This window comes from Astatotilapia calliptera, chromosome 4 (genome assembly GCF_964374335.1).
Source record: "Astatotilapia calliptera chromosome 4, fAstCal68.1, whole genome shotgun sequence".
In the NCBI taxonomy this organism is placed as follows: Eukaryota; Metazoa; Chordata; class Actinopteri; order Cichliformes; family Cichlidae; genus Astatotilapia; species Astatotilapia calliptera.
The window spans coordinates 19816485-19841916 of NC_137425.1; the positions used below are offsets into that span (position 1 = coordinate 19816485).

The 25432-nt window shown below is 42.9% G+C and overlaps 1 long non-coding RNA gene across 1 annotated transcript; it reads right to left on the reverse strand.

Annotated features, from left to right (window-relative positions):
- Positions 1–22700: 22700 nt before the first annotated feature.
- On the reverse strand, positions 22701–24192 carry LOC145428285 (uncharacterized). Its single transcript, XR_013908554.1, has 2 exons — positions 23080–24192; positions 22701–23005 (listed from the first exon to the last, which is right to left on the reverse strand). It is a non-coding gene; the product is annotated as an uncharacterized LOC145428285 (long non-coding RNA).
- Between the last annotated feature and the right edge of the window lie 1240 nt (positions 24193–25432).

Genomic DNA, 25432 nt, shown 5'->3' on the forward strand with positions numbered 1-25432 from the left:
TGATTACCTCCGCCACTTACCATCTACCTTCTCTCAAAGGAAATGTTCACGGAGAAGGGGTAAACGTGGCGGCATCCGTGTTCGTATCAAGGCCCTTTTAAAGTCCTATGTTGCAATAAATGATCGCTATTCTACAAACATTTTGTCATGTATTTCTGCCCTCCGAGACCATGCTAACTTCAGACTGTTCTGTCATCGCTGGATTCGCCCTGTCGGACCTTATGGTTACCTGGACCTCCCAGCTGATCTTCCACCCGGTCGGTGCTGGGTGCGGTCCTCCAGAGGAGGCGCGAATCTCGGCAACCTTCGCCTGCTGCGGCGTTCTCCTACCAGTAACAGTGTGACCACTCTCCGTATGGCCTTATTAAATACAAGGTCACTGACGAATAAGACTTTTATTTTAAATGACCTTATTCTATCGTTGGGACTGGATTTCTTATTCCTGACGGAAACTTGGCTTCGCCCCGGCGAACTTTTTCCCTTCTCGGAGCTGCTCCCACCTGACTATGCTTTTATTAGCTCACCCCGGACCACTGGAAGAGGTGGAGGGCTAGCTTCAGTTTTTAAAAACAAACTTCGATGTCGGCAGCTGCCACCTGTTCTGTACCGCAGTTTCGAGGTGCAGTTATTGGAAGTGAACTGCGTCCCCTCCATCCTCTGCGCTGTGGTGTATCGTCCCCCGAAACTTATTAAGGATTTTCTTCCAGAATTTGCTGATCTACTGGGGAGCCTAGTGCCACGTTATGACCGTATATTAATTGTTGGTGACTTCAACATTCATGTTTGCTGTGAGGACAGTTCGCTAGCTAAGGATTTCCTCGCTCTTATTAGCACCCTCAATTTCACCCAGTGGGTAAGTGAACCAACTCACACTAAAGGTCATATACTTGATTTGGTACTATCTTATGGTCTGGATATTTGCATCACGGACATAGAGGACTTTGGGATTTCAGATCACTTTCCGGTTTTGTTTAATACTGTAGCGAGCGATGTGGATTTGAACAGTGATGGCCCTGTGCGGCAATCGCGCACGATTAACTCCCAGTCAATCGCCCACTTCATTGATGCTTTCCTTGACTCTCCCCTCTCTGATGCTAACTGTAATGGGGTTTTATCAGCGGATGAGCTTGCTAACCTCTTTTATACTACATGCGCTGACATCCTTAATTCTGTGGCACCTCTGAGAATTAAACGTGCCAAATCCTCACAACCCTGGCTAAATGATACTACTCGCGCCCTTAGGCGTGAATGTCGTCGTGCTGAAAGAAAATGGAGGAAAGACAAACTCCACGTCTCTCTGGACATCCTCCAAAATTGTCTATCTAAGTATCAAAAGTCTGTTAAAGCTGCCAAATCTGCCTTTTTGTCTAGCATTATTATGACTAATAGCCACAACCCCCGAGCACTTTTTAATACTTTTAATTCTGTGATAAACCCTTGCACTACCACTTATAGGGATGCCTCCCCTGCTCTTTGTGATAAATTCTTAAAGTATTTCTCTGATAAAATCTCAGCTCTAAGGGCTTCTCATCCATCTCACCCATCATCAGTTTTAGACCCAGTTCCAGCTTCTGAATGCTTGACTGTCTTTCAACAGTTTGAGCCAGTGTCTTATTCTAAAGATATAATTGATCATCTCAAAATCTCTGGTTCCCCGCATGATATTCTTCCTTCTCGTTTCTTTAAGGAAGCTTTACATGTTATTGGTCCTTGTATCTTATCTCTGCTGAATGCATCATTGTCATCAGGTTGTGTACCGTCTGTCTTTAAGCATGCTGTTGTGCAACCTATTATGAAAAAGAAAAATCTTGACCCTAATGCTCTCACTAACTACAGGCCGATCTCTAAACTCCCTTTTATTTCCAAAATATTGGAAAAGGTAGTTCTAAAACAACTTCAGGCCTTTTTAGATGCAAATGGTATTAATGAAAAGTTTCAGTCTGGTTTTAAACCTCGCCACAGCACAGAGACAGCCTTACTTAGAGTTTTAAGGCTGCTCTTTTCTCTTTGTACATGTTGCCGTTGGGATTAATTTTTAGAAAACATAACATCTCCTTTCACTGTTATGCCGATGATATCCAGATTTATTTACCTTTGAAATCCGATGTGACTGCTTCTTTGCAACCTCTGTTCAACTGTTTGCATGAAGTAAAAATTTGGTTATCACATAATTTTCTTACATTGAACGAGAATAAGACCGAAATCATAGTCTTTGGTAGTCACACTCCGCTAGACCAGTTAGCTGACGCCCTAGGCCCTCTCGCTAGCCATCTTTCGTCCACTGTAAGAAACCTCGGAGTGTTCCTGGATGGCTCTTTTAAACTCGAGAAACAGGTGTCCACTGTGGTAAAAAACAGCTTTTACCAGTTGCGTCAGATTTCCAAAGCAAAGCCGTTCCTTCCTTTAAAAGATCTTGAAAAGCTTATCCACGCATTTATTACATCCAGATTGGACTACTGTAACTCCCTCTACTCGGGCCTCCAACACTCCTCTCTTTGCCGGCTCCAGTTAATTCAAAATGCAGCTGCGCGTCTTTTAACAGGTACGAGAATTCATGAACACATAACTCCAATTTTAGCCAAATTACATTGGCTCCCTGTTAAATATCGTATAGATTTTAAAATTCTTTTGTTCACTTTTAATATTTTGAATAATTTAGCGCCCAGTTATCTTTCTGATTTACTCCATTCATACAATCCCAACAGGGCACTTAGATCATCCAACCATAGGCTCCTAGCACAACCTAGGACTCGAATGAAGTCGAGAGGCGACCGGGCCTTTGCATCCGTGGCACCCAGACTCTGGAATAACCTCCCCGTTCATATTCGCACTGCCGAGTCTATCCAGTCTTTTAAATTACGTCTTAAAACTTATTTTTTTACTTTGGCTTTTGATTCTGTCTAGTTGGCTGTTTTAGCTTGTTGCGTTGTTACCTATTGTTTGTTGTCCTCTTCTATTGTTTGTTTTAACTGTCTCATGTTTTTATTGACTGTGAAGCACTATGGTCAACACTGTTGTTTTTAATATGTGCTATATAAATAAATTTTGATTTGATTTGATTTTTGTTCCTACCAGAAATATTTTTACCATATTACTGTATGTATTGTCATCCAGATATAAACTATGCTGGATCATCTTCTTATGCTCTTCTGTGGCATTTTCAGCCCAGCTGCTATTTCTAAATGTCTTGTTACAACTTCCATTATGTCCTTGTACTTGTAGCCGTTGTGATACTTCTACATCTCCTCCATTGTGTAAAAACAGCTGATTCAAGTCACAGAGAGACAAATCAGTTTAATAATGCAGGTGTTTAGTAAAGATTGTGTTGGTGTTCTGTGGTATTCTGCTCAGCTGACACGAAGTCTCTGTTGAAAGCTGACTTGTAAGACAAGATATTGATCCAATCTGTCCATTTAAGAAATCTGTTTTGCTGGTTGTGGGATTATTACACTGTTTTATGTTATATATTACTCCTGATTTATAATGTGAATTATTATATTTTTGTAAGATGTCCTAGACTGCTCATTCATAAGAAGTGCTGTGTGTGTAAAATCATGGTTTTCTTTGTCTAAGCTGAGAAGACAGAACATGTGGTGCAAAATATTTCTCCTCCACCCTGACTATGAGAAAAAGGATGTAAAGCTTTAGGTTTTATAACCTGGGTGAGGGGTAGAAGCTACAAAAGTTTCTGCAACGGTCAGCCATGTGGAGATCTGCGGCACGCTACGCTGAGCGCACATCTCCCACCCGGGTGAAGGTTGTATACAAAGATTAAGAGAATTAAAGAGTGTGAATTACTTTAACAGTGTTGTTTCTCTCCTTGGCCTGAGAATTAAAGAATCGGGAATTAACATGGTAGAAATACTGAACTTGCTGTTCAGCAAATTCCTAATGTTTGAGTCACTACTAATCCACTCCAATCCTTTTCCTGTAAGCTGTCCATTAGATTTCTGATTAGAAAAAGTTTTTTCTTACACTCACAAGGTGTTTAGTATAATTGTATCGTATCACATTTTTACTACTCAACGCAAGGGCATCATGCAGTTTTACTATGGTGTGGAGCCTGTACAGCAACTAAAAGTCAGCAACCATCACTGTGAGTTTTCAGTCTTGTCCTGAACTGAGAAACTGTATTAGGTGCTCCCAAAAGGTTGATTCTGTTCATCTGGAAGTGGTGTTTTCAGTTGGAGAAACATTTCATCACTCATCCAAGTGACGTCTTGAATCTCAGCTGACTGCAGGTTTCCCCAACCTTATAAACAGTATATTTGTACAATAACTGAAACTAGCCTACTGAATGAACAATGGGCTGTGAGGCCAGTAATAGGGAAGTAATAGATAGGATAACTATAAAGTGCATAAAAGAGCAATCCCCTCCAGTCCTGTTCCAGGAGCATGTCTGACCCAGCTCATAAAGTAGTTGTAAATCCAGAGGCTGTGCAGGTCAATCTGATTCTCCAGGCCTTGAAATGACTACTTCGGTGAACAGGGTCTGTGTGAGGCGTGACCAAAAAATTAGGAACTGGCAATGGTTCTTTAAAAACCAAAAACCTAAGATGGCCTGAAATGAGTCCAGAATTTAGCACCATTTCCTCCAATTAAGATGTGATTTAGTAGCTGGTGGATGGCCTGGATCAGACAAGAAACGGAGCTGATACTAATGGCAGCACTACTCTCAGGCAGTACAAGGCACGTTTACTGCCTTCATAGACAGCAGCAGAGAAGTGTTTTCTACAGATGAACAACTGGAAGACTGAAGATTATGCTGTGGATTATTGTGCTCAAGAGCCACAGTGACTGGACTCAGCAGCTGCAAATAATCCTATTTGCAACGTATGTCTGGCTCCTCAAACATACGTTGCAAATCCCAGTGAAGAAAACAAAATGAATTTTTTTTCAGATTTACATTTTTTTGAAATGTAAATATGTTATAAAGCTTGTACCTGATTCTCTACAAAATTCTGCTCGACTTATTTGGATTGTTTTGATGAATCCTAAGGGAGAACTGTGTGTTTATGTTTAGTTCCTGTTGTTTTAATTAAACTTTAAAAAGCAGTGAAACAGATTAACAGTACCCAATAATGCCAAAACACATGAATTAACTCATAAACTTGCTTTTTGCAGGTAAAGGCAACATGATGTACCTGTGACAAAATAAAATAAAAATGTAATTTAATTGTATAAATTATATAAATTTCATACACATAAAAATAAAATATAGTTTTACATAATTATAGTTTAAAGGAAGTCACATAAAGGTTTTGAGTGTCTCTTTTTACACAGTTGGGAAAGTGAATGTCTCAAAAATATTTTCACATGTTTTAAATTGAGTAACAGTTGTTGACTTCACTGCAGCAACAATTAAAGGACTAAATATATAATGTGACTGATTACATGAACAATTCTTTTATCTGAGATTTCACACTGAAACTGTTGTTTCTTAAATTTGATTCATAATATATTTACAATTTCTTGAGTGCTGAAATATTATCAGTGTCTCAGATGTTTAAACTGTGACATTGTGCACATTCACTCATATTGCGACATTACAGTACACACTTTGCAAAACTCTAAACACAACTGTTTTATAAGTATGTCTAAGTTTTGCTTTTGTTTTTTTTGTTTACATTTCTTGTCCTTATAGGAATGATGGTTTGTCAATGAATGATGAATGATAGATGTAAAAAGAAACGCCAAACTTAATCTTCCACATCCAAGACCTTTTCAATGTTTGGGTGGTTTGGTGCAAGGTTTTTATAACCTTTTGCAAAAGTAGTTTCTATTTTCAGAGATAATGATTAAGTAATTAGAAATAAAAGTAACCATGGTAATGTAAACAGTTTTGAGAATTTTAATCCAGGAATAATAAATGAGCATAGCAGCAACTGCTTTTAGACTACTGTGTGCTATTAGTGTAAAAAGGAAAGTAGTTTTTGTATGACTCTCCATATTACTTCCTCTCATTGTGTCACGCCGAGCACAGTAATAAACTGCTGTGTCCTCAGTCTTCAAACTGCTCATCTGTAAATAGACTTTACTGCTGGAGTCATCTCTGGAAATGGTGAATCTACCCTGGACTGACTGGGAGTAATAGATAGGAGAACTGGAAGTGCTGATATAAGCAATCCACTCCAGTCCTTTTCCAGGAGCCTGTCTGACCCAGCTCATACCGTAGCTGCTGAATGTGAATCCAGAGACTGTACAGGTCAGTGTGTGGGATTCTCCAGGCCTTTTAACCACAGATTCAGATTCTGTCAGAATCTGTCCATCAACACCTGTCAAAAAATAAAATAAGAAAAGAAAATAGAAAAAGGAAAGAATATAAATGAATTGTTCTCCAAAAATAAGGGCATGTTAAATTAAAATCTGGGAAAATCCTCACCTGCCCACAAAATAACTAAAAGGAGTAGTCCTGTCTTGTAATCCATGATACAGTACAACAAAAGTACCCAGAGCTGTGTGTCATTTTCTCCACAGAGGGATAAGTAGTGGTGGAAGATGTCTGTTTTGCATAGACTCCTCCTTACACGAATAGCCACTATTTTTCAAATGATTGCAAGAGTCAGACACATTTTTTATAGTCTGTGTTACAAACATGAATTTTTGCTAAATGTATAATCTCATCTCTGAAACTCCCTCCAAAGAAGCTTGGAGGGAGTTTCAAGCAACAATTCTGACTCAGAAAACAAAAACAACCATCAAAAACACACTGACCTAAAAAAGATCTACCTTTATCTTTACAGTTTGAATAGTGTTTCAGATAAATCAGTTTTGCAGTTCTGTTGTTGAAAGCATGATGGCTTAATCTGCAACCTCCCCAATGGTTTTGTGACCATGACGGCAGAAAAAATTTGACTCATCAAAAAATCTGACTGCCACATGAGTGCAGAGCAAAATTATTGTCCCAATGGCAGGATTCAAACACTTTAAACATGATGAGAGATGAGGTTCTAAGGCTCATATCAGGATTATCACCTATGCTATGATGCTTGGTGCCAGAACAATATGTGCTTTATAAAGGATAAATAAAACCTTAAAATCAATTCTAAAACATAAATGAATTTAATACAACTCTGGATTCAGTTGGATGTGAGAATGACGCTTTATTCATAGCAGAATGGAGGAAATTGCAGTAATAATTAGAATTGTATGACTGAACAATATGACTTCTAATTTGTTAGGTATTGAGTTTCTTTGATAGAGGGTTTTTAAATAATTTGTTCTTTTCTTTAAAACAGTAACTGAATTCACGTTTAGATACAGATAGGTATAAAATATTTTATTTGCGACATTTATTTATTTAGCTATTGTTTTACTTTTTGTACTTGTTTTGTGTAATGTTATCATATTATCTTAGGTCAATTTGTTACAATTGTTTGCATGTAAATTATTTGTTGCTTTCTCTGTTGTTTTTCTTTTAACAATAACAAAATTGTATACTGTGAAAAAATAATAATAGTTAAATTATTTATTTCTTATGAAATAAGTGATTCACATGAATATTGTAATATTGTTAGAATGTGCAGTATCTTTATATCTTTAATGGTCTGAGAGCTCCTCCTCTGGTTTCTTTACTAATGTTCAGGCACTGTGAAGTTTTTGTTCAGGCCTACTGATGCTTCATGTTACTGTGACTCTCTGGCACAGTAATACACAGCAGTGTCTTCAGGCTGCACATTCGTCCCCCTGAGAGTGACTGTTTTGCTGGAAGATTCCAAGCTGATACTGAACTTGTTTTTAAGTGAATCTTTGTAGTATGTGTTATATCCATCTCCTGCCCTTCCAATCCACTCCAGTCCTTTTCCTGCAGGCTGTCTGATCCAAGCTGTTGGGGAGCTGCCGAGAGAATAAGAAACCTGACAGGTGATGGTCAGGTGTTCCCCTGGCTGTACAATCATGGAGGCTGGCTGTGTCAATGTTTCAGAATTTACACCTGTTAACAGAAAAGTATATTTCATAATAAATTATCAATTTGTACTGACAAAACTAAACTAGAGATTGTGAGAAATCCAGAGAGACTCACGTGATCCAGCTAACAACAACAGCAGCAGAGCTACAGAAAACATGATTTAGGTTGAGACTGATATTCTGGAATCTCCACGCAAAGAAAATGTGCAGAGTTTTATGGCTGAGCAGAAAGGAATCCGAGTTTGCATAAAATCAAACATACAAAGCATCTTTGTTGACCTAAGTCTGACTCATCAAAGAGGCTGTGTACCATCGTTGTATGTTTATGTTATTAAACAAATACGATGTATTTATATCCTTATTTGTGCACCAGAAGCGATTCACTTTGTTTCAGATCTTAAAGACTGTTTCCACAGAATCTTTAAACATTTATTGATTCATACATTGCTTTACTTACTTATTTATTTTCTGTATCGTCATGGAAATACACTTAAACATGTTTGGAGAATTTTGCAGACATACCCTGTTTACAGATGTCAGACACACAGAAACAAAGAGCTTACAGAGAAAAATACCTGCTCAGAAAATGTAATATATTTACTTAGGTCTCTTTTACATGTATGTATGCACTAATCTTAATTGTTGAAAACCTTTTAAAAAAATGATGAATCTTTGTGGCAGTAAGTGCAGTTACAAAATGGTTAATTTTATTGTGAAAAATAAATAAACAATTTTCCCCATTTTTGTGCATCAATAACATTTTATGTAAAAGAAAATCCATGTGTACCTTTGACTTTTTACAACTGGCAAACAAAGACACATTTCTTTTTGGTGGAAAGCAAAATGCACTTAAATATTAAGACGCAACAAGTTGCGTCATGTTACTTTTGTTTCATTAGATGCAATTATAAAATTTACGTAAATATTTTCAGAGTGAAGAAAGTTGCTGTTTTTGTACTTATCTTTGATTTTTATATGATGAAACCTCTTTAATATCCTTATGGGTCTGAAAACTTGTTTTTTGGTTGGTTTACAGCTGTTTGGTGTTTGTTTGGTGTCTGGCACAGTAATACACAGCAGTGTCTTCAGGTTGCACATTTTGTACATAAAGAGTTACTGTATTGCTGGAAGAGTGTAAGCTGTTCACACTTTACACCTGTAAGCAGAAAAGCATATTTCATAGAAATAAACCATCAGAGTTCTGCTGCTGAAGACAGAGGGCTGGTTGTGAAAGCTCTGATGGGGTCATATTAAGGCAACATAGAACAAAAAACCAAAAACTAACCATAAACATGGGTGATCCAGTATTTGTCTTTGTGTGTGTTTATCTGAATGAGTCCATGTGCCTCTCTCAGCTGACCTGGGCCCTGTTCTTCGTACCTCGCTTACTACATCCAAGATCAAATGACACATCCAAGATCAAATCATCGCGCTAACCCTGAGCTCGCTATTCCGGTTCCCCGAACACACCTGTTGTTGACGATTAGTATAGCTGGATGAAGTAATGTGAGATCACTGGGTGGCCCAACAGGGGCTACGCATCGATAGTAGAAACATTGATCGGCAACCCTTTGATTGGTCGGCGAATATGTCGAAGGGGCGCGCTCGGTATTTTCCGGCAGCAGAGCAAGAACTCTTGAGTGAGGGATTTCAGGAGTTTCAGAGTTTAATCAGAACGCAAGGGAACACTGCAAAGGCTGCAAAAGCAAGGAGAGAGGGCTGGCAGAAAGTTGCTGACAACTTAAACTCGTAAGTAATTTAATAATAACAATAATAATGGAGTGGATTTATATAGCGCTTTTCAAGGCACCCAAAGCGCATGACAATGCCACTATTCAGTCACTCTCACATTCACACACTGGTGGAGGCAGCTACGGTTGTAGCCACAGCTGCCCTGGGGCAGACTGACAGAAGCCAGGCTGCCATATTGCGCCATCGGCCCCTCTGGCCAACACCAGTAGGTGGTAGGGTAGATTTATCATATCACACTATATTATCCAATATTATATTACATTATATTATATTATAATATGTTATTGTGGAATACACCAGGCACAGACACACGCACACACAGGTAGGTACAGCCAACTTCCACATTTATTCAAGTGTTTGTTGTTTTGACAGCTGACTCAGTCACACAGTCTGACAGCTCACGAGCCCAGCTGATCTCTCTCCTGGCCGCTCCTCCTCGTCTCACTATAAACACAGCGGAGGGAGACCATCATCAGTCCATAAACAACATCAGCTGTTCTTACCGGCCTCGCAGCGCCGCCCTGATGAGCCTTCCGCTCCACTCCTCCCCTGCAGCTGCGCCCGGGGCCACGCCTCCGCCACACACCCCCACCGCCCGTTCGAGGCCGGGGAGCCGTCCGGCCGAGCCAACTCCCCCCCCCCGCGAGCGAGAGAGGAAATCGGCCACTGCCATCTGCGCCCCCGGCCTATGGATCACCTTGAACTTAAAGGGCTGCAACGCCAGATACCACCGGGTGATCCGGGCGTTGGCATCCTTCATGCGGTGGAGCCACTGCAGCGGGGCGTGGTCCGAACAGAGGGTGAATGAGCGTCCCAGGAGGTAATAGCGCAGGGAGCCGACCGCCCACCAGATGGCCAGGCACTCCTTCTCCACGGTGCTGTACCGGCGCTCGCGCTCTGCTAGCTTCCGGCTGATGTATAGGACAGGGCGATCGGCCCCCCTTACCTGCTGGGACAAAACGGCTCCCAGCCCTCTGTCCGAGGCGTCAGTCTGCAGAACAAAAGGGAGGGAAAAGTTAGGAGTGTGAAGCAGCGGCTCCCCACAGAGAGCCTTTTTCACCTGCACAAACGCCGCCTGGCACGGCCCCGTCCACTGGACCAGATCCGGGGCACCCTTTCGAGTGAGATCGGTCAGGGGGCTGGTTAGCTGCGCAAACCCCGGCACAAAGCGACGATAGTAACCCGCCAACCCCAAGAACCGTCTCACCTCCTTTTTCGTCCTGGGGCGCGGGCAGGATGCGATAGCCGCCGTCTTCTCCACCTGTGGACGCACCTGCCCGCCCCCCAGGTGGTACCCCAGATACTGCACCTCCCTCCGTCCAACCGCGCACTTCTTCGGATTGGCCGTGAGCCCCGCCCCCCTCAGGGACTCCAGGACCGCGGCCACCCGCAGCACATGCTCCGCCCAGGTGTCGCTGTGGATGATCACGTCATCCAGGTAGGCGGCAGCATACGCTGCGTGCGGACGCAGTACCCGGTCCATGAGACGCTGGAAAGTGGCCGGGGCCCCGAACAGGCCAAACGGAAGTGTCACGAACTGGTACAAACCGTACGGAGTGGAGAAGGCCGTTTTCTCCCTGGCCTCGGCAGACAAGGGAATCTGCCAATAGCCCTTGGTTAAGTCCAGTGTCGTGAAAAAGCGGGCCGTGCCTAACCGGTCCAGGAGCTCGTCGACCCGAGGCATGGGGTAGGCATCAAAGCGTGACACTTCGTTCACCCTGCGATAGTCGACACAGAACCGTATAGACCCATCCTTCTTCGCCACCAGAACGATGGGGCTACACCAGGCGCTGTGCGACTCTTCTATTACTCCCATCCTCAGCATTTCCGCCAATTCCCTCTGCACGATTTTTCGCTTGTGCTCCGGGAGCCTGTAGGGCCGTGAACGCACCGTCACGCCAGGCTGCGTCACGAAATGGTGCTCGATGAGGGACGTCCGGCCGGGCAGGGGGGAGAACACGTCCGCAAAACGCTGTTGCAACGCGACAACATCCGCTCTCTGGGCCTGTGTGAGATGGTCATCACAAGGGAGGGAGGCGGGAATGATAGAATTTGGCACCTCAGGCCCCAACTCATCTCTCTCCTTCACCAAGCTCACCAGAGAAGCGGTTTCAACCTCTCGCCACAGTTTGAGGAGATTGAGGTGATAAATCTGCGTGGCTCCTCCCCTGTCCGACCGAGCGACCTCATAGTCCACGTCCCCGACTCGCCGTGTGACCACAAAGGGTCCTTGCCACTTGGCGAGCAACTTCGAGCTGGAAGTAGGGAGTAACACAAGCACTTTATCTCCCGGTGAAAATTGCCTGAGCCTAGCCCCTCTGTCATACAGGCGTTGCTGACGCTGCTGAGCCTGGAGCAAATTCTCCCGTGACAACCTCCCCAAAGTGTGGAGTTTTGCTCTCAGGTCCAACACGTACTGAATCTCATTTTTGGCGGGGCTCGGACCGTCCTCCCAGCTTTCTTTAATCAGGTCGAGCACCCCACGTGGCCTCCTGCCGAACAGCAGTTCAAAGGGAGAAAATCCCGTGGAGGCCTGGGGCACCTCCCGCACCGCGAATAACAGAGGGTCTAGCCAGTGATCCCAATTGCGTTCATCCTCGTTAATGAACTTCCGAATCATGGACTTTAAAGTCTTATTCAGCCGCTCCACCAGCCCGTCAGTCTGAGGGTGGTAGACGCTGGTCCGAATAGATTTAATGCCCAGTAATTCGTACAGTTCCCGCAGTGTACGAGACATAAACGACGTGCCCTGGTCAGTCAGTATCTCTTTCGGGATTCCGACTCGGGAGATGACCTGAAACAGTGCCTGCGCCACACTCTTTGCAGAGATGGTGCGCAGCGGAACTGCTTCCGGGTACCGCGTTACGTAATCCACCAAGACTAACACAAAGCGGTAGCCGCGTGCACTCCGGTGAAACGGCCCGATGAGGTCCATGCCGATGCGCTCAAACGGGACCTCAATGAGGGGGAGAGGGCGCAGCGGCGCTTTCGGTATGGCCGGCTGGTTGACAAGTTGGCAGTCCGGGCAGGACGCGCACCAGCGGCGCACATCCGCTCGGATGCCCGGCCAATAAAATCGGGCCGTTATTCGCTCCAGAGTTTTCTCATAGCCCATATGCCCTGCCATGGGGTTATAGTGGGCCGCCTGGAAAAGCGTTTCCCGGCGGCCCTGCGGCACCAACAACTGGGTGTGTGTTTCCTCTGTCTGAGTGTCACGACTCACTCGATATAATCGGTCGTTTAATAAGACGAAACGCGGGTAGGTCTGCGCGGCCTCAGGGCGCACCACGTGACCATCAATAGCCATCACTTGGTCAAAGGCTGAGCGTAGGGTGCCGTCACGAGACTGCTCCAGTGGGAAATCACCCATGGGGGACACTTCCGGGGCCGGCGGGACGTCCCGTGAGGGACCCGCCGGCTCCTCCCCCCCGGAGTCAGTGTCGGATGACCCCGCGTCACCGCTGAACGCCGCGCACACGCTACAACCCGCTTCCGGTCGTGTTCGCACCCCCGCGTACTGTCCCAGTAGCTGATGAAACCCCGGCCAATTGGTACCCAGAATCAGGGGGTGCGACAGGCGCGGGCTAACCGCCGCCGTTACTCTATGCGTTTTGCCCTTATACTTTAATAACAGCGGCACTATGGGATACCTGTGAACGTCACCATGCACACACCTCACCTCCACCCATTCTGCCTCCAGCAATGCCCCGGGGCGAACCAAGCTTTGGTGTACGAGGGTCTGCGTGCAGCCCGTGTCCACCAACGCCTGGCGTATACCCCCTCGAGTCCTTACCGGAATACTGTATGTCCCTCCTGGACCGGGGGAGGGTGCTGGGGCGCCAGCAACACGAAACACCTGCCCCACTTCCATAAGCGGACAATCCCTCCTCAGGTGCCCCGGCTGCCCGCACTTCCAACACTCCGGCCCCGGCGTCTGTGCTGCTCTCCGTGGCTCGGGGGCGGCTCCACTTGGCTCGGCTGCCCTGGACAGCACCAACGCCGCGAAAGGGTTAGTGGGGCTCAGCGCCGGCAGCCGCTCTGCCTGCCCTGGTGCCGGCACACGGCGCCTCGGGGCCGGCACCGGGGCCTGTTTGTTCGGCCTCCGTCCGGCGTCCCCGGGTTCCCCTGCTCCAGCGGCAAGGTGGTCCTCCGCCAGCGTCACCGCTACCTCCAAGCTTGCGGGCCGGTGGCACCGGACCCATCTCGCCGTCTCCGCTGGCAATCCCTCCGTGAACTGCTCCAGCACCACCTTGTCCACCAGCTTCGTCTCCCCCTCCGATGTTCCCGGTTGCAGCCAGCGTACCGCCGCGTCGCGCAGCTGCCGGGCCCAGGCGAATGGTCGGTCCGTTGTAGCCAGCCGACAGGCCCGGAACCGCCGGCGGTGGTCTTCGGCAGTGAGCCCTAGCCTGTCCACCACCGCCCGGCTCACGTCCGCGAAGCTGCTCCTCGACGCCGGAGGCAGACTCAGGGCCGCTGTTTGTGCCTCCCCGGACAGCAGGGGGAGCAGCCGCGGAGCCCACTCCTCCCGCGGCCATTGGCAAGCCTCCGCCGTGGCACGGAAGGTCTCCAAAAAAACCTGTGGGTCGTCCCCGTCCCCCATCCGGGGCACCGCCACCGACAGTGGCGAGGGCTTCGGCGTGGCAGCGGCCCCGACCAGCCGCTCCAGAACTTGCGTCTGCCGGTCCGTCTGCTCCCGCAGCGCGGCCAGGTGGGCACGCTGGTCGGCCGCCTGATCCCGGCTCATCGTCGCCATCTCCGCCAGCATCTGCGCCAAGAATTGCAGAGGCTGGGCGGGTGGCGCGGCCTGTGGGTCGGACATTTCCCCACCGGCACTTTCCTGGGTTTCGGCACCGCTTGTGGAATACACCAGGCACAGACACACGCACACACAGGTAGGTACAGCCAACTTCCACATTTATTCAAGTGTTTGTTGTTTTGACAGCTGACTCAGTCACACAGTCTGACAGCTCACGAGCCCAGCTGATCTCTCTCCTGGCCGCTCCTCCTCGTCTCACTATAAACACAGCGGAGGGAGACCATCATCAGTCCATAAACAACATCAGCTGTTCTTACCGGCCTCGCAGCGCCGCCCTGATGAGCCTTCCGCTCCACTCCTCCCCTGCAGCTGCGCCCGGGGCCACGCCTCCGCCACAGTTATATTATATCCCCCTTCACATTAGAGCCACAACAGGACCCACTAGAACATGGGAACAAGTAAAAGTGAAATATAAGAATATTCTACAGAATGGTAATATTTATCACTTATATTGCTTTTCGTCTCTTGGAAAGAGACCCTGGAATACTCTGTTTGTTTGTTCATAACAGCAACCACGAAAAGGGCAGAGCAAAAAAAGACAGGTGGTGGTCCTGCACCACCTCGTCAACAAGTTGGTTAAGTAAATAATACCCTCACGGGAATATCGATATCTCTCAATGAGCACACTGTCGCGCTGAGCTAGAGGATCCTGTCTATCCCGCAATATACGCTGAATTCTGAAAACTCTCCTTATCAATCTTGAACCTTCCGCAATGGGTTGCTCGCGTATACGGACAGGACATGGCTGCGACAGACTTCCCAAATCCACCTTCGCTTTTATAGCCGTGGTCTCCCATCTTGATTACACGAAGTAATTTGCAATTACTACTCTGAAATATGAATTACATCTGTAATAATCACATACATGTAATAGAATGTTAATGGTACATTTCCCTTTTTTAGGAAATAACCTGTATGTATCTGTGTGAAATCAATGAAAGGATCAAGTGCTGCATTATCTTTAGTTACATTGATGTTATTTATTTATGGTGAAACAGTGGTAAAATATCGCTGTTGCTTTCGTATAAATGAAGCGGACATACCTGCGTGGCCGCGATCTAATCCTGTTTACATAAAGTAAACCTGCTCCCGAGCAGGTTTACGCTTACGGCTCTGTTGCTATGACAGCAAGTCCCAGATGTGCTTCGAAGAACCGAACGATCCAAGATCACGCGAAATCGTCAACATTCAAATCCGGCTAACTTACTTAGCGAGGTACGAAGAACAGGGCCCTGTTCTGCAATACATATGAAGGGACTGAAGACATCAGTACTCCACCTCTTCATCAAAGAAATACTGTCTCGATTCACTCACACTTACCATACATTCATTTTCAGATACAGTTTGCATGTTATTTTTCAGTCTTAAAGCACTAAAAATGCAGGATACCATCATCTAAACAAAGCTCATGTAGCAATTACACCAGGTGGTGACATTTAGCTGTTAACAAGCGAGACACTCACTCAATAGAAAATTCAGATTAGAATAAAGATGTGAAAGAGTGTTAGAAAGACAAAAAATAGATCAATGAATAAATTATAATGTTGCTTTTTAACTGATGTTTACACAACAAACTGTTTTAGAAGCGATATATATATTTATATATATATATATATATATATATATATATATATATATATATACATTATTTATAGCCTTGAGAAGAGGAAGTAAAAGAAAAAATACAAGAGCAGCTGCACACATGAACATTTCTGCATATTTAGATGCATGAAATGCTTTACTTTCTCCTCAGTTTTCATGTTTTACTGCCACCTAGAGGTTTTTTAGTATTTACTTTCTTTAAAAGGGTATTTGGCGTAGTAATATACAATAGAGTCACACTGCTGGACTGTACAGACCTGTGGAAACAGAAATGTAATTTCAATCTTTATCTAACTATTTAGTATTTCTTTTGTCATTAAAGGTGTGAATCGACTGAAAGCTCCTTCCAAATAAAGCATCAGAACTACAGAAAAGAAAAAAAACTTTGTTGATCTTGATTTTTAATAAATCTATATTCTGAAATATGTTTCTGTCAACCAAGGTGTTGGGGATTATACAGCAACTCAGTTTTCAGTCCTCTTCTGAATTGAAAAAGTACATTATGGGTCAGTAGTTTGTTCCAAGATCTTAATATGGAAATCATTTATATGATTAATAGATATTTTCTCATCTGTTTACACTTCACATCATGAATACTGAAATTAGTTTTCCAGTGAAGAAAACCCTCAAAATCACTCCACTCCAAACTCCTGCAAGAAAAAAAGAAAAACAAAGAAAAGAAGTTATCATTATAATCAGAGTGTTGTCCTGTTTTAAACAATAAATTGTTTTCTCATGATAGAAACATATAATGAATAATAAACTCCAGGAAGTAATGTAGTCCATAATTTTGACCACTTTATAATCAGAATGTTTGTCTGTTCTGTTAAAAAAACTACACGAGAACTGATGACAATTTGACTGGGTCATGCAACCCAGTGTTTTGTGTTTCACTGTATTCTTTTATTCATTTATGTTTTAGCTTAGCTTATCCAGTTAATTTCTATTAAGCCTAGGTTGCTGTTATTGTTCATTGTTTAGTAGATTCCCCTTGTGTTTTCACCCTGTGTTTTGGTGTCTCTTACCCTTGATGTTGTCATGTCTGTCTGATCATGTTTCCTGTTTTATTTTGAAAGAGTCTGGTGTTTTTTGTTCTTTGTATTTAGTTTCACCTCCCCTGTCCCGTCATTAGGTTTATGTGTGTCAGCTGTGTCCTCGTGTGTCTCTACTTCTCCTGATCACCTCATGTGTGTACTTAAGTCTGTCTTAAGTCTGTCTCCCTTGTTCACTGTTGCATCGTCTGTGTTCCTTCCCTCAAGTCAGTTAAGTGTTTCCGCAAGATTTTGTGCAGGTCATGTTCATTCATAGTTTATTCATATACCTGCAAAAAATCTTGTTCATAGTCATCACAGTTATTTTCCCATGGTCGTTTTCCTCATATAGGTTTTTTAATATTTCCCAGTTTAGGTTCCAGTTTAGTTTTGCTGCTGTTGTCTTTTGCTTTATTTTTGTAATTCATGTTTATCAGCCTGAATAAACAGCTCACCTTCTGTTTGAAACCCAGTTCTGTGTCCCTCTGTGTCTGCTCCTGGGTCCGTTACATTCACACACCGGCGCACCCCGCACTGACAATGATGATGTGTTCATAAAGGAGCAAAACTCTGCATAGACCTCCCACAACAAGAACTAATTGTTTTTCACTGAGTTTTATTGGGCCTTTTCCCCTCAAACAAATGCTTCCAAAAGAAGTAATACTGTTAAATTTAGCCAGATCTAATAGGACCTGTAGGGTATCCCATTGTGTTTTGTATAATTTCATTGTGTCATATTTGCTAAAAAGCAACTACCTACAGCAGCTCAAACAGCTCATTCAGCAACAATAACTGTGTCTTCAGTCCTAACCAGAGTTGACAAAGTATAGTATCTGCTAATAACGCCACTTCAGTGCTTTGCCAAGATCCTGTCTGATCCAGTCTGTCTGTCTGATTTAGTCATTCACTGGATGTGATGTGAGAGATTGTAAAATTCAGTCTCTGAGAATTATGTTTCCTGCTTCTGTGAAACATCTGACAAAGAAGGAAATCATCGCTTGTACCTATTCAAACAATTAAACATTATTTTAATGTAACTCAGTTACTCAAAGTTACAGTGAATGATTTTCAGCTTGCTCATGTTTCCAGACTGTAATCAAGTGTGCATTTTACAGTGTCAAATTACCATTTGTATTTACCTTTGATATTAATATAACTAACAGATATTTTCCCACTGCTTAAAGTAAAACTTTAAATGTAGACTCAAAGGTCCTTTTTCAGGTTAAGAAAAAAAAAACCAATACGTCATTTACTGGTTGAGGTTTTTGCACACTTGCTATTCTGTCTTCAATCACTGTGCTTTGTCGGGCACAGAAGTAAACAGCTGAATCTTCCTCTGTCAGGCTGTTGATTTCAAGGTACTGTTTGCTGCTGGACTCTTCTTCAGTTACGATGAAACGATCTTGAAAAGAACTGCCATAGATAGCAGAGTTTGAGCCTGTGTCCATTCTGCCAATCCACTCTTCCAGGTTTCTGTCATATCCAATGCAAATAATGGCTTGTCAGGCTATAACCAGACAGCATACATGATATCTTTACTCTCTCTCCAGGTATTTCACCTCATCATCACAGTAAGTTATTTTTCAGTAATGTGTTTCATATGAGAAGGAGTCGAATTTAAACATTAGCTCTCTTCAGTTCAAAGGATAGTAAAAGACCCAGAAGTGACACAATTTACTACAGAGTCCAGAATCACTTTATTTACAAATCAGATTATTTACAGAGGGATGGTTGATTTACAGCGGCAGCACGGTGGCACGGTGGTTAGCACTGTTGCCGCACAGCAAGAAGGTCCTGAGTTCAATTCCACGATCAGGCCGGGGTCTTTCTGTGTGGAGTTTGCATGTTCTCCCCGTGTTTGCGTGGGTTCCCTCCAGGTACTCCGGCTTCCTCCCACCGTCCAAAGACATGCAGCTTGTGGGGATAGGTTAATTGGATAATCTAAATTGCCACTAGGTGTAAATGTGAGTGTGAATGGTTGTCTGTCCCTGTGTGTTGGCCCTGCGACAGACTGGCGACCTGTCCAGGGTGTACCCCACCTCTCGCCCTATGACAGCTGGGATAGGCTCCAGCGCCCCCTGCGACCCTGAAAAGGATAAGCGGAAGCGAATGGATGGATGGATGGTTTGTGAATGCTGCAGGATTGATGCGATGCTGATCTACATTTCTCATTGCTCTGCATGTAGTGCCGGAGGAATCAGCAGTATATTTTTGATGATATATTTCTCATGTACTGTGGATAACTATTATCCAGAGGTAGACCTTAAAGTGCAAAATGGATAAAATATGTGTTTTACTTTATTGGGAGGGAAAAATATTCTATAAAGTGAATTTAAAATTTTATGTGAGTGTATCTAATGAAACCATCAGGATTTTGTACAGCTGCTTAGCAACTTCTGTCACTGTGGATCTCGAGCACAATAATAAACAGCAGAATCTTCAGTCTTCAGGCTGTTCATCTGCAGATACAGCTGCTGTCTGCTATTGTCTCTGGAGACAGTAAACCTGCCTCGGACTGACTGAGAGTAGTAGTTGGTGGCACTGTTAGCATCAGCAGCAATCCATTCCAGTCCTTTTCCAGGAGCCTGTCTGATCCAGTGAATCCAGTTGCTGCTGAGTGTGAATCCAGATGTTGTACAGGTCAATCTGTGAGACTCACCAGGTTGTTTAACCGCTGGTTCAGATTCTGTCAGAGTCTGACCATTAACACCTGCCCCAGTAAAGAGAAAATTAATAACAAACGCACAACTTAAGCATGAACCAAAATATAATGTTATATTATCATCAACAAAGCTTTTCACCTGCCAAGCAGAGAGTTAAAAACAGCAGTCCTGTCCTACAATCCATCATGTCAGGCTGTGAGTCCACTGTTCTCTGTCATCATCTCTGCAGTCAGACATAAAGTGATAGAAGCTGTCAGTGCTTTGCATTGACTCCGCCTCCTCATGAAGGGCAGCTTTTCCCTGATGAAATAAAGACGAGAATCACAACAACCTAAACCTATTCACCTTAACAAGAAAGAAGAAATAACATTTAGTGTCAGATTTACTAATGGTCGGTGGCAACAATAAGCCTTCTCTAACACTAAACAGCTTCTGGGTTTACTAACACAATGTGGTGTATGTTTTGTGACTAAAAAATCTGGACAGGTAATTTTTGCAGATGGCCTTTTTGTATTTGTATCTGCAAGAGTTTCCACCTCAGGAGAAGAACAGAACATGAAAGAAATGAGTTAATAATTTAATTTACTATTACTACACACAATTTATTGCAAATTGTGCTAAATCCAGCACTGAAAAACACATATCTTAGACACATAGTTAGGATAGCTGCTTCCAGAAGTGTTTATGTATTTGGAATGAGAGGGTGAAATGAATGAATGTTTAATTGACACATTCATTGTGACATTCTGCATAGATGTTAGCGCAAGGCCAAAATTTTGGTTTTGTCGTAAAGCTCTTTACACAGTTTGTTCATGATCTGACAGTAAATAATGTTGTGTGTCCTTCTACACATCATACTGGTCAGCTGTTACCAAAGGATTTCAGTTATATGTGGTGAAATAGTTTATAATAACCAAGTTTGTCATGGCTGAGTGAAGGACCCAAGATGCATGCACTGACTGTGATGCGAATGAGCTTTATTTGTAAGGGGAGGATAAAAACAGAAACTAAGGAAAACCTAAACTGGGAAAACTAAGAAACAAGGAACCAACAAACCTGAAAAGCGAGGGGACTTAGAGAAGGGTAATGCGGGGGATGACAAGCAGAAAGGAAAGCATGAAGGTAACACAGACGGACCAGTAACAAGCAGAAGGGAACGCAGGGCTTAAATACACACTGGAGTACACACTCCACACAAAACAGACACTATCAAAGTAGAACAGCAAATACAACAAGCACGCATAGACACTAGCTTAACACTAAGACATCAGACATGGCAACAAGTAGGGAACACAGAGATATGGCACCAGGGCAGGCAGAGAGACACAGAACAGAACAGAGCTCAAAAAATACAAAACAGGAACTAACCCCTAAGAAGAAGAAAATCTTACCAAGAATTAACCTGAAACACAAGATAATAATAATCAAACCCAAAACGACTGAGTCACAGACTCAGGACCATGACAAAGTTCTTCTCTGGATAACTCCTGCATGCCACCTGAGTCTTAAAATGAGTTAATACTAACGTGTGAATCCAGAAAATAAAACATTTAACAGCATGATGTAACTATCAGTGATGATGAAGCTGTATGTTATATTGTTTAACCGTTTTAATTATTAATTGGTGAAGGTAAATAGAGAAAGTATTTTTTGTATTTCAATTACAGTCTCTCACTTTCTTATTTGACACAATAATAAACTCCAGTGTCCTCAGTCAACTATTCATATGTATCCATACTTTGCTGCTGGAATCATCTCTGGAGACGGTGAATCTACCCTGAACTGACTGGCAGTATTAAGTAGGATAAGCTGCTGCTGAAGGCGAATCCAGAGGCTGTACAGATCAATCTGTGGGACTCTCCAGGCCTTTTAATGATTTCATATTCTGTTTAACCATCACTTTCTGCTTAAAATGTTTTTTTAAACCCCATGAATTAAGTCAGGTCAGAAACAAAAACAATTTATATCAAAACTAGTAAGAGAAAATCTTCATCTGTCCAGTAGAAAGATAAAACCAGCAGACTCTTTAGTCCATAGTGTTATGGACTATCAGTGGGGCGCACTGACAGCCTCGCCTCTGTCAGTGCGCCCCAGGGTGGCTGTGGCTACATTGTAGCTTGCCATCACCAGTGTGTGAATGTGTGTGTGAATGGGTGGATGACAGGTTGTGTAAAGCGCTTTGGGGTCCTTAGGGACTAGAAAAGCGCTATACAAATACAGGCCATTTACCATTTACCATAGTGTTAGTTTTTGGTTTTTGCTGCCCTTTGAGCTGAATAGAGCTATTGTTTAAATTAGACTCCTCCTCATATGAAACACATTACTGAAAAATAACTGACTTGGTCCTTACTTGGTGAAAAATATAAACTTTATGTATTACTGCAGTCAAATTGTGACTGGTTATAACAGGAAGGACATCATGATGTCATATTGCCTTTAAAGTAAATAAAAGGTATTATTAGTCATAGTCTATAATGTATATTCTTTACCACAACAGGTTGTGGCAGATGGCTGGTGAGCTTGGGCCTGCCTGGACGTGTCTACATATTAAAAGGAACTTTTAAAAAACTTCAGTCCTTTTCTGAGATCCTGTTTGATTCAGTGTCTGATGTGATCATTCACTGGATATGAATTGAGAGAATGTAAAAGTTGATATGTGTGACTCTGCTGGAGGAGATTCTTGATCATAGATCTGTTAGGGAAAAAAACTATTCATCACCTTTTCATCTTAAAAATTCTCAGTACTGAAAATAACTAATTGCAATAACGAAATTGATGACTGAATTAATTTCTATGGATAACTGTCATGTTCTAGTAAAATCAGGTATGGATCCAAAATAGTCATTTTGCTTGTGCAGAGCTCATCAAAGTCACGTGGCTGATTGAGGTTTTTGCACAGCTGCTCTTCTATTTTCAGTCACTGTGGAATCGAGCACAGAAGTAAACAGCAGAATCTTCAGCTGTCAGACTCTTGATCTCGAGGTACTGAGTGCTGCTCGGAACATCTTGAGTAAAGGTAAATCGGTTTTGAAAGGCACTGGCGTAGCTAGCAACAGTTGTATCTGTGTTTATCCACCCCATCCACTCCAAAGCTTTCCCAGGTTTCTGTCGTATCCAGTTAATGCCATTATTTGTCATTGTATAACCAGATGTGACACATGAAATCTTCACAGTCTCTCCAGGTCTTTTGTCCTCAGAGGGAGGCTGGTCCAGTCTGATATCACACCAAACACCTGTAATTAAGATTAAAGAAATGAAAATAATCATGTTATCACAAAAATGGTCTTTGTAGCTCTAAATTTCTTACCATGAATAGTCAGAACAAATAATAAACCCCAGATTATTATATTTTTCATTCCCTTCATTGTGAACACTGCTGCTTCTGATGCTCTTTCAGAGCTTTCTTTCTCTGTCAGATGACATGACTGTTACTGACGGTGTGTTTATAAAGAAGAAAGACTTTGCATAGAACTCCCTCTGCAGGTTTGAACTGGAATATGAAAAAAATATGGTTTAACATCTGCTGCTGGTACAATATTTTTAGAGAGAAAGAAATGTAGATAGAATACTGTAATGGACCAATGTAAACTGTACACCTGGGGACAGACTTTGCTGGAAACTTCTGAAAAAAGAAAACTCACCAGAGACCAAAGGATTCACAAAAAATACATAAATCATCATATATTTGTTAAGGGAAGGCCCCATGACTGAAAGGGGCCCTAGAAAATGGTAGAAGAGTCATTTAGGCTTTTTTTTTTTTTTCAACCACTCATCATAAAAAAAACAAAACGTTTGCTTCACAAATTCCATATCAATGTTTTGTAAGTGTTAGTTTTGTTTATGGTCAGCCTCTGTCTGTCACCCCCCACCCCTCAAGATATGGTTTGGCTCCAGGTTAAATTATAGTTAAATTTTTACTGCCATAGGTAGCAGAGTTTCTTCTTGTGTTCATCCACCCAATCCACTCCAGAGCTCCCCCTGGGCTCTGTCGTATCCAGCCAACATTGTAACCTGTCAGTCTATAACAAGATAGGATACATGACATCTTCACTCTCCCTCCAGGTCTTTTCACCTCTGAGGGATTCTGCTCCAGTTTGATCTCACTCCAAACTTCAGTGAGAAAAAAAGCATGTGATCATGAATAAAAAGAATAGAATAATGAATAAAGCATTCCTGTGAAATTACACAATAAAGAATATAACGCATATAACCAAGAAAACTAAAATTAAAATATTTGTATGAAAAAAAAATCCAAGATGTTCTGGAAGAAATTAAATAAGAATTGAATGCAATGGTTTTATAAAGGACCACAACCTACTAAAGACTTCCGTCTGGAGCCTTTTGGTATGCAAAACTCACTTAAACAACTTATTCTCTATTCTTTATTTTTTTATAAAAGCATATGATGTAATGAACTCTCCCCATCGTAATTCAAAAGACTCTTCTCAAAAGAAGTAAAAATTTTCTCATTTCATTTCATCAGAGTCGCTGTGCTTTTGTCTTTCACAGATGTAAACAGCAGAGTCTTCTGCTGTCAGGCTCCTGATTTCAAGGTACTGTCTGCTGCTGGACTCTTCTTCAGTCATGATGAAACGACTTTGAAAAGAACTGGAATAGTCAGCAGAGTTTGAGCCTGTGTCCATCCTACCAATCCACTCCAGAGCTCTGCCCGGCCTCTGTCGTATCCAGTGCAAAATAATAGCTTGTCAGGTCATAACCAGATATGATACATGACATCTTCACTCTCTCTCCGGGTCTTTTCACCTCAGAGGGAGACTACTCCAGTTTGATCTCACTCCAAACTCCTGCAAGAAGAAAAAAAAGAGTTTTAAATATGTAATGCCATTTCTTGGAGAAACTCTTGAATATCACATTTTTATGGGCCTCATCTCCCTAAATTATTTACTGAACTGGGGACATTTGTTGCTAGTCAGACTTTTTTTTAAAGTATCGAGGAGGTAATGTAACAAATATATGTGCAGACTGTCAGTAAAGGTCCGTCAGTTTTCATGTCATTTATTGATTTACATTGGGAGTAAAGTTGTTATGTTTTATTGAAGGTGAGGAGGCAATAAAATAAAACCTGAAGGATTTTGTACAGCTGCTTAACCAACTTCTATCACTGTGACTCTCGGGCACAATAATAAACAGCAGAATCTTCAGTCTTCAGGCTGTTCATCTGCAGATACAGCTGCTCTCTGCTGTTGTCTCTGGAGATGGTAAAACGGCCTCTGACTGGCTGAGAGTAGTAGATGCTACTACCACCATTACTGATAAGAGCAATCCACTCCAGTCCTTTTCCAGGAGCCTGTCTGATCCAGACCATACTGTAGCTGCTGAATGAGATTCCAGATGTTGTACAGGTCAATCTGTGAGACTGGCCAGGTTGTTTAACTGCTGGTTCAGATTCTGTCAGAGTCTGACCATTAACACCTATAAAAATAATGAGAAAATGAATGACGCACACAACTTTAAAGCATGTAACAGATTATTTTAGACCATCAAAAAAACAACTCTTAACCTGCCAAGCAGAGAGTTAAAAACAGCAGTCCTGTCCTGCAGTCCATCATGTTGAGATGAGTCTGATTTCTGTCATCATCCCTGCGCTCAGATATGAAGAAGCTCTCTGTGTTTTTGCATTGACTCCTCCTCTCAGACAT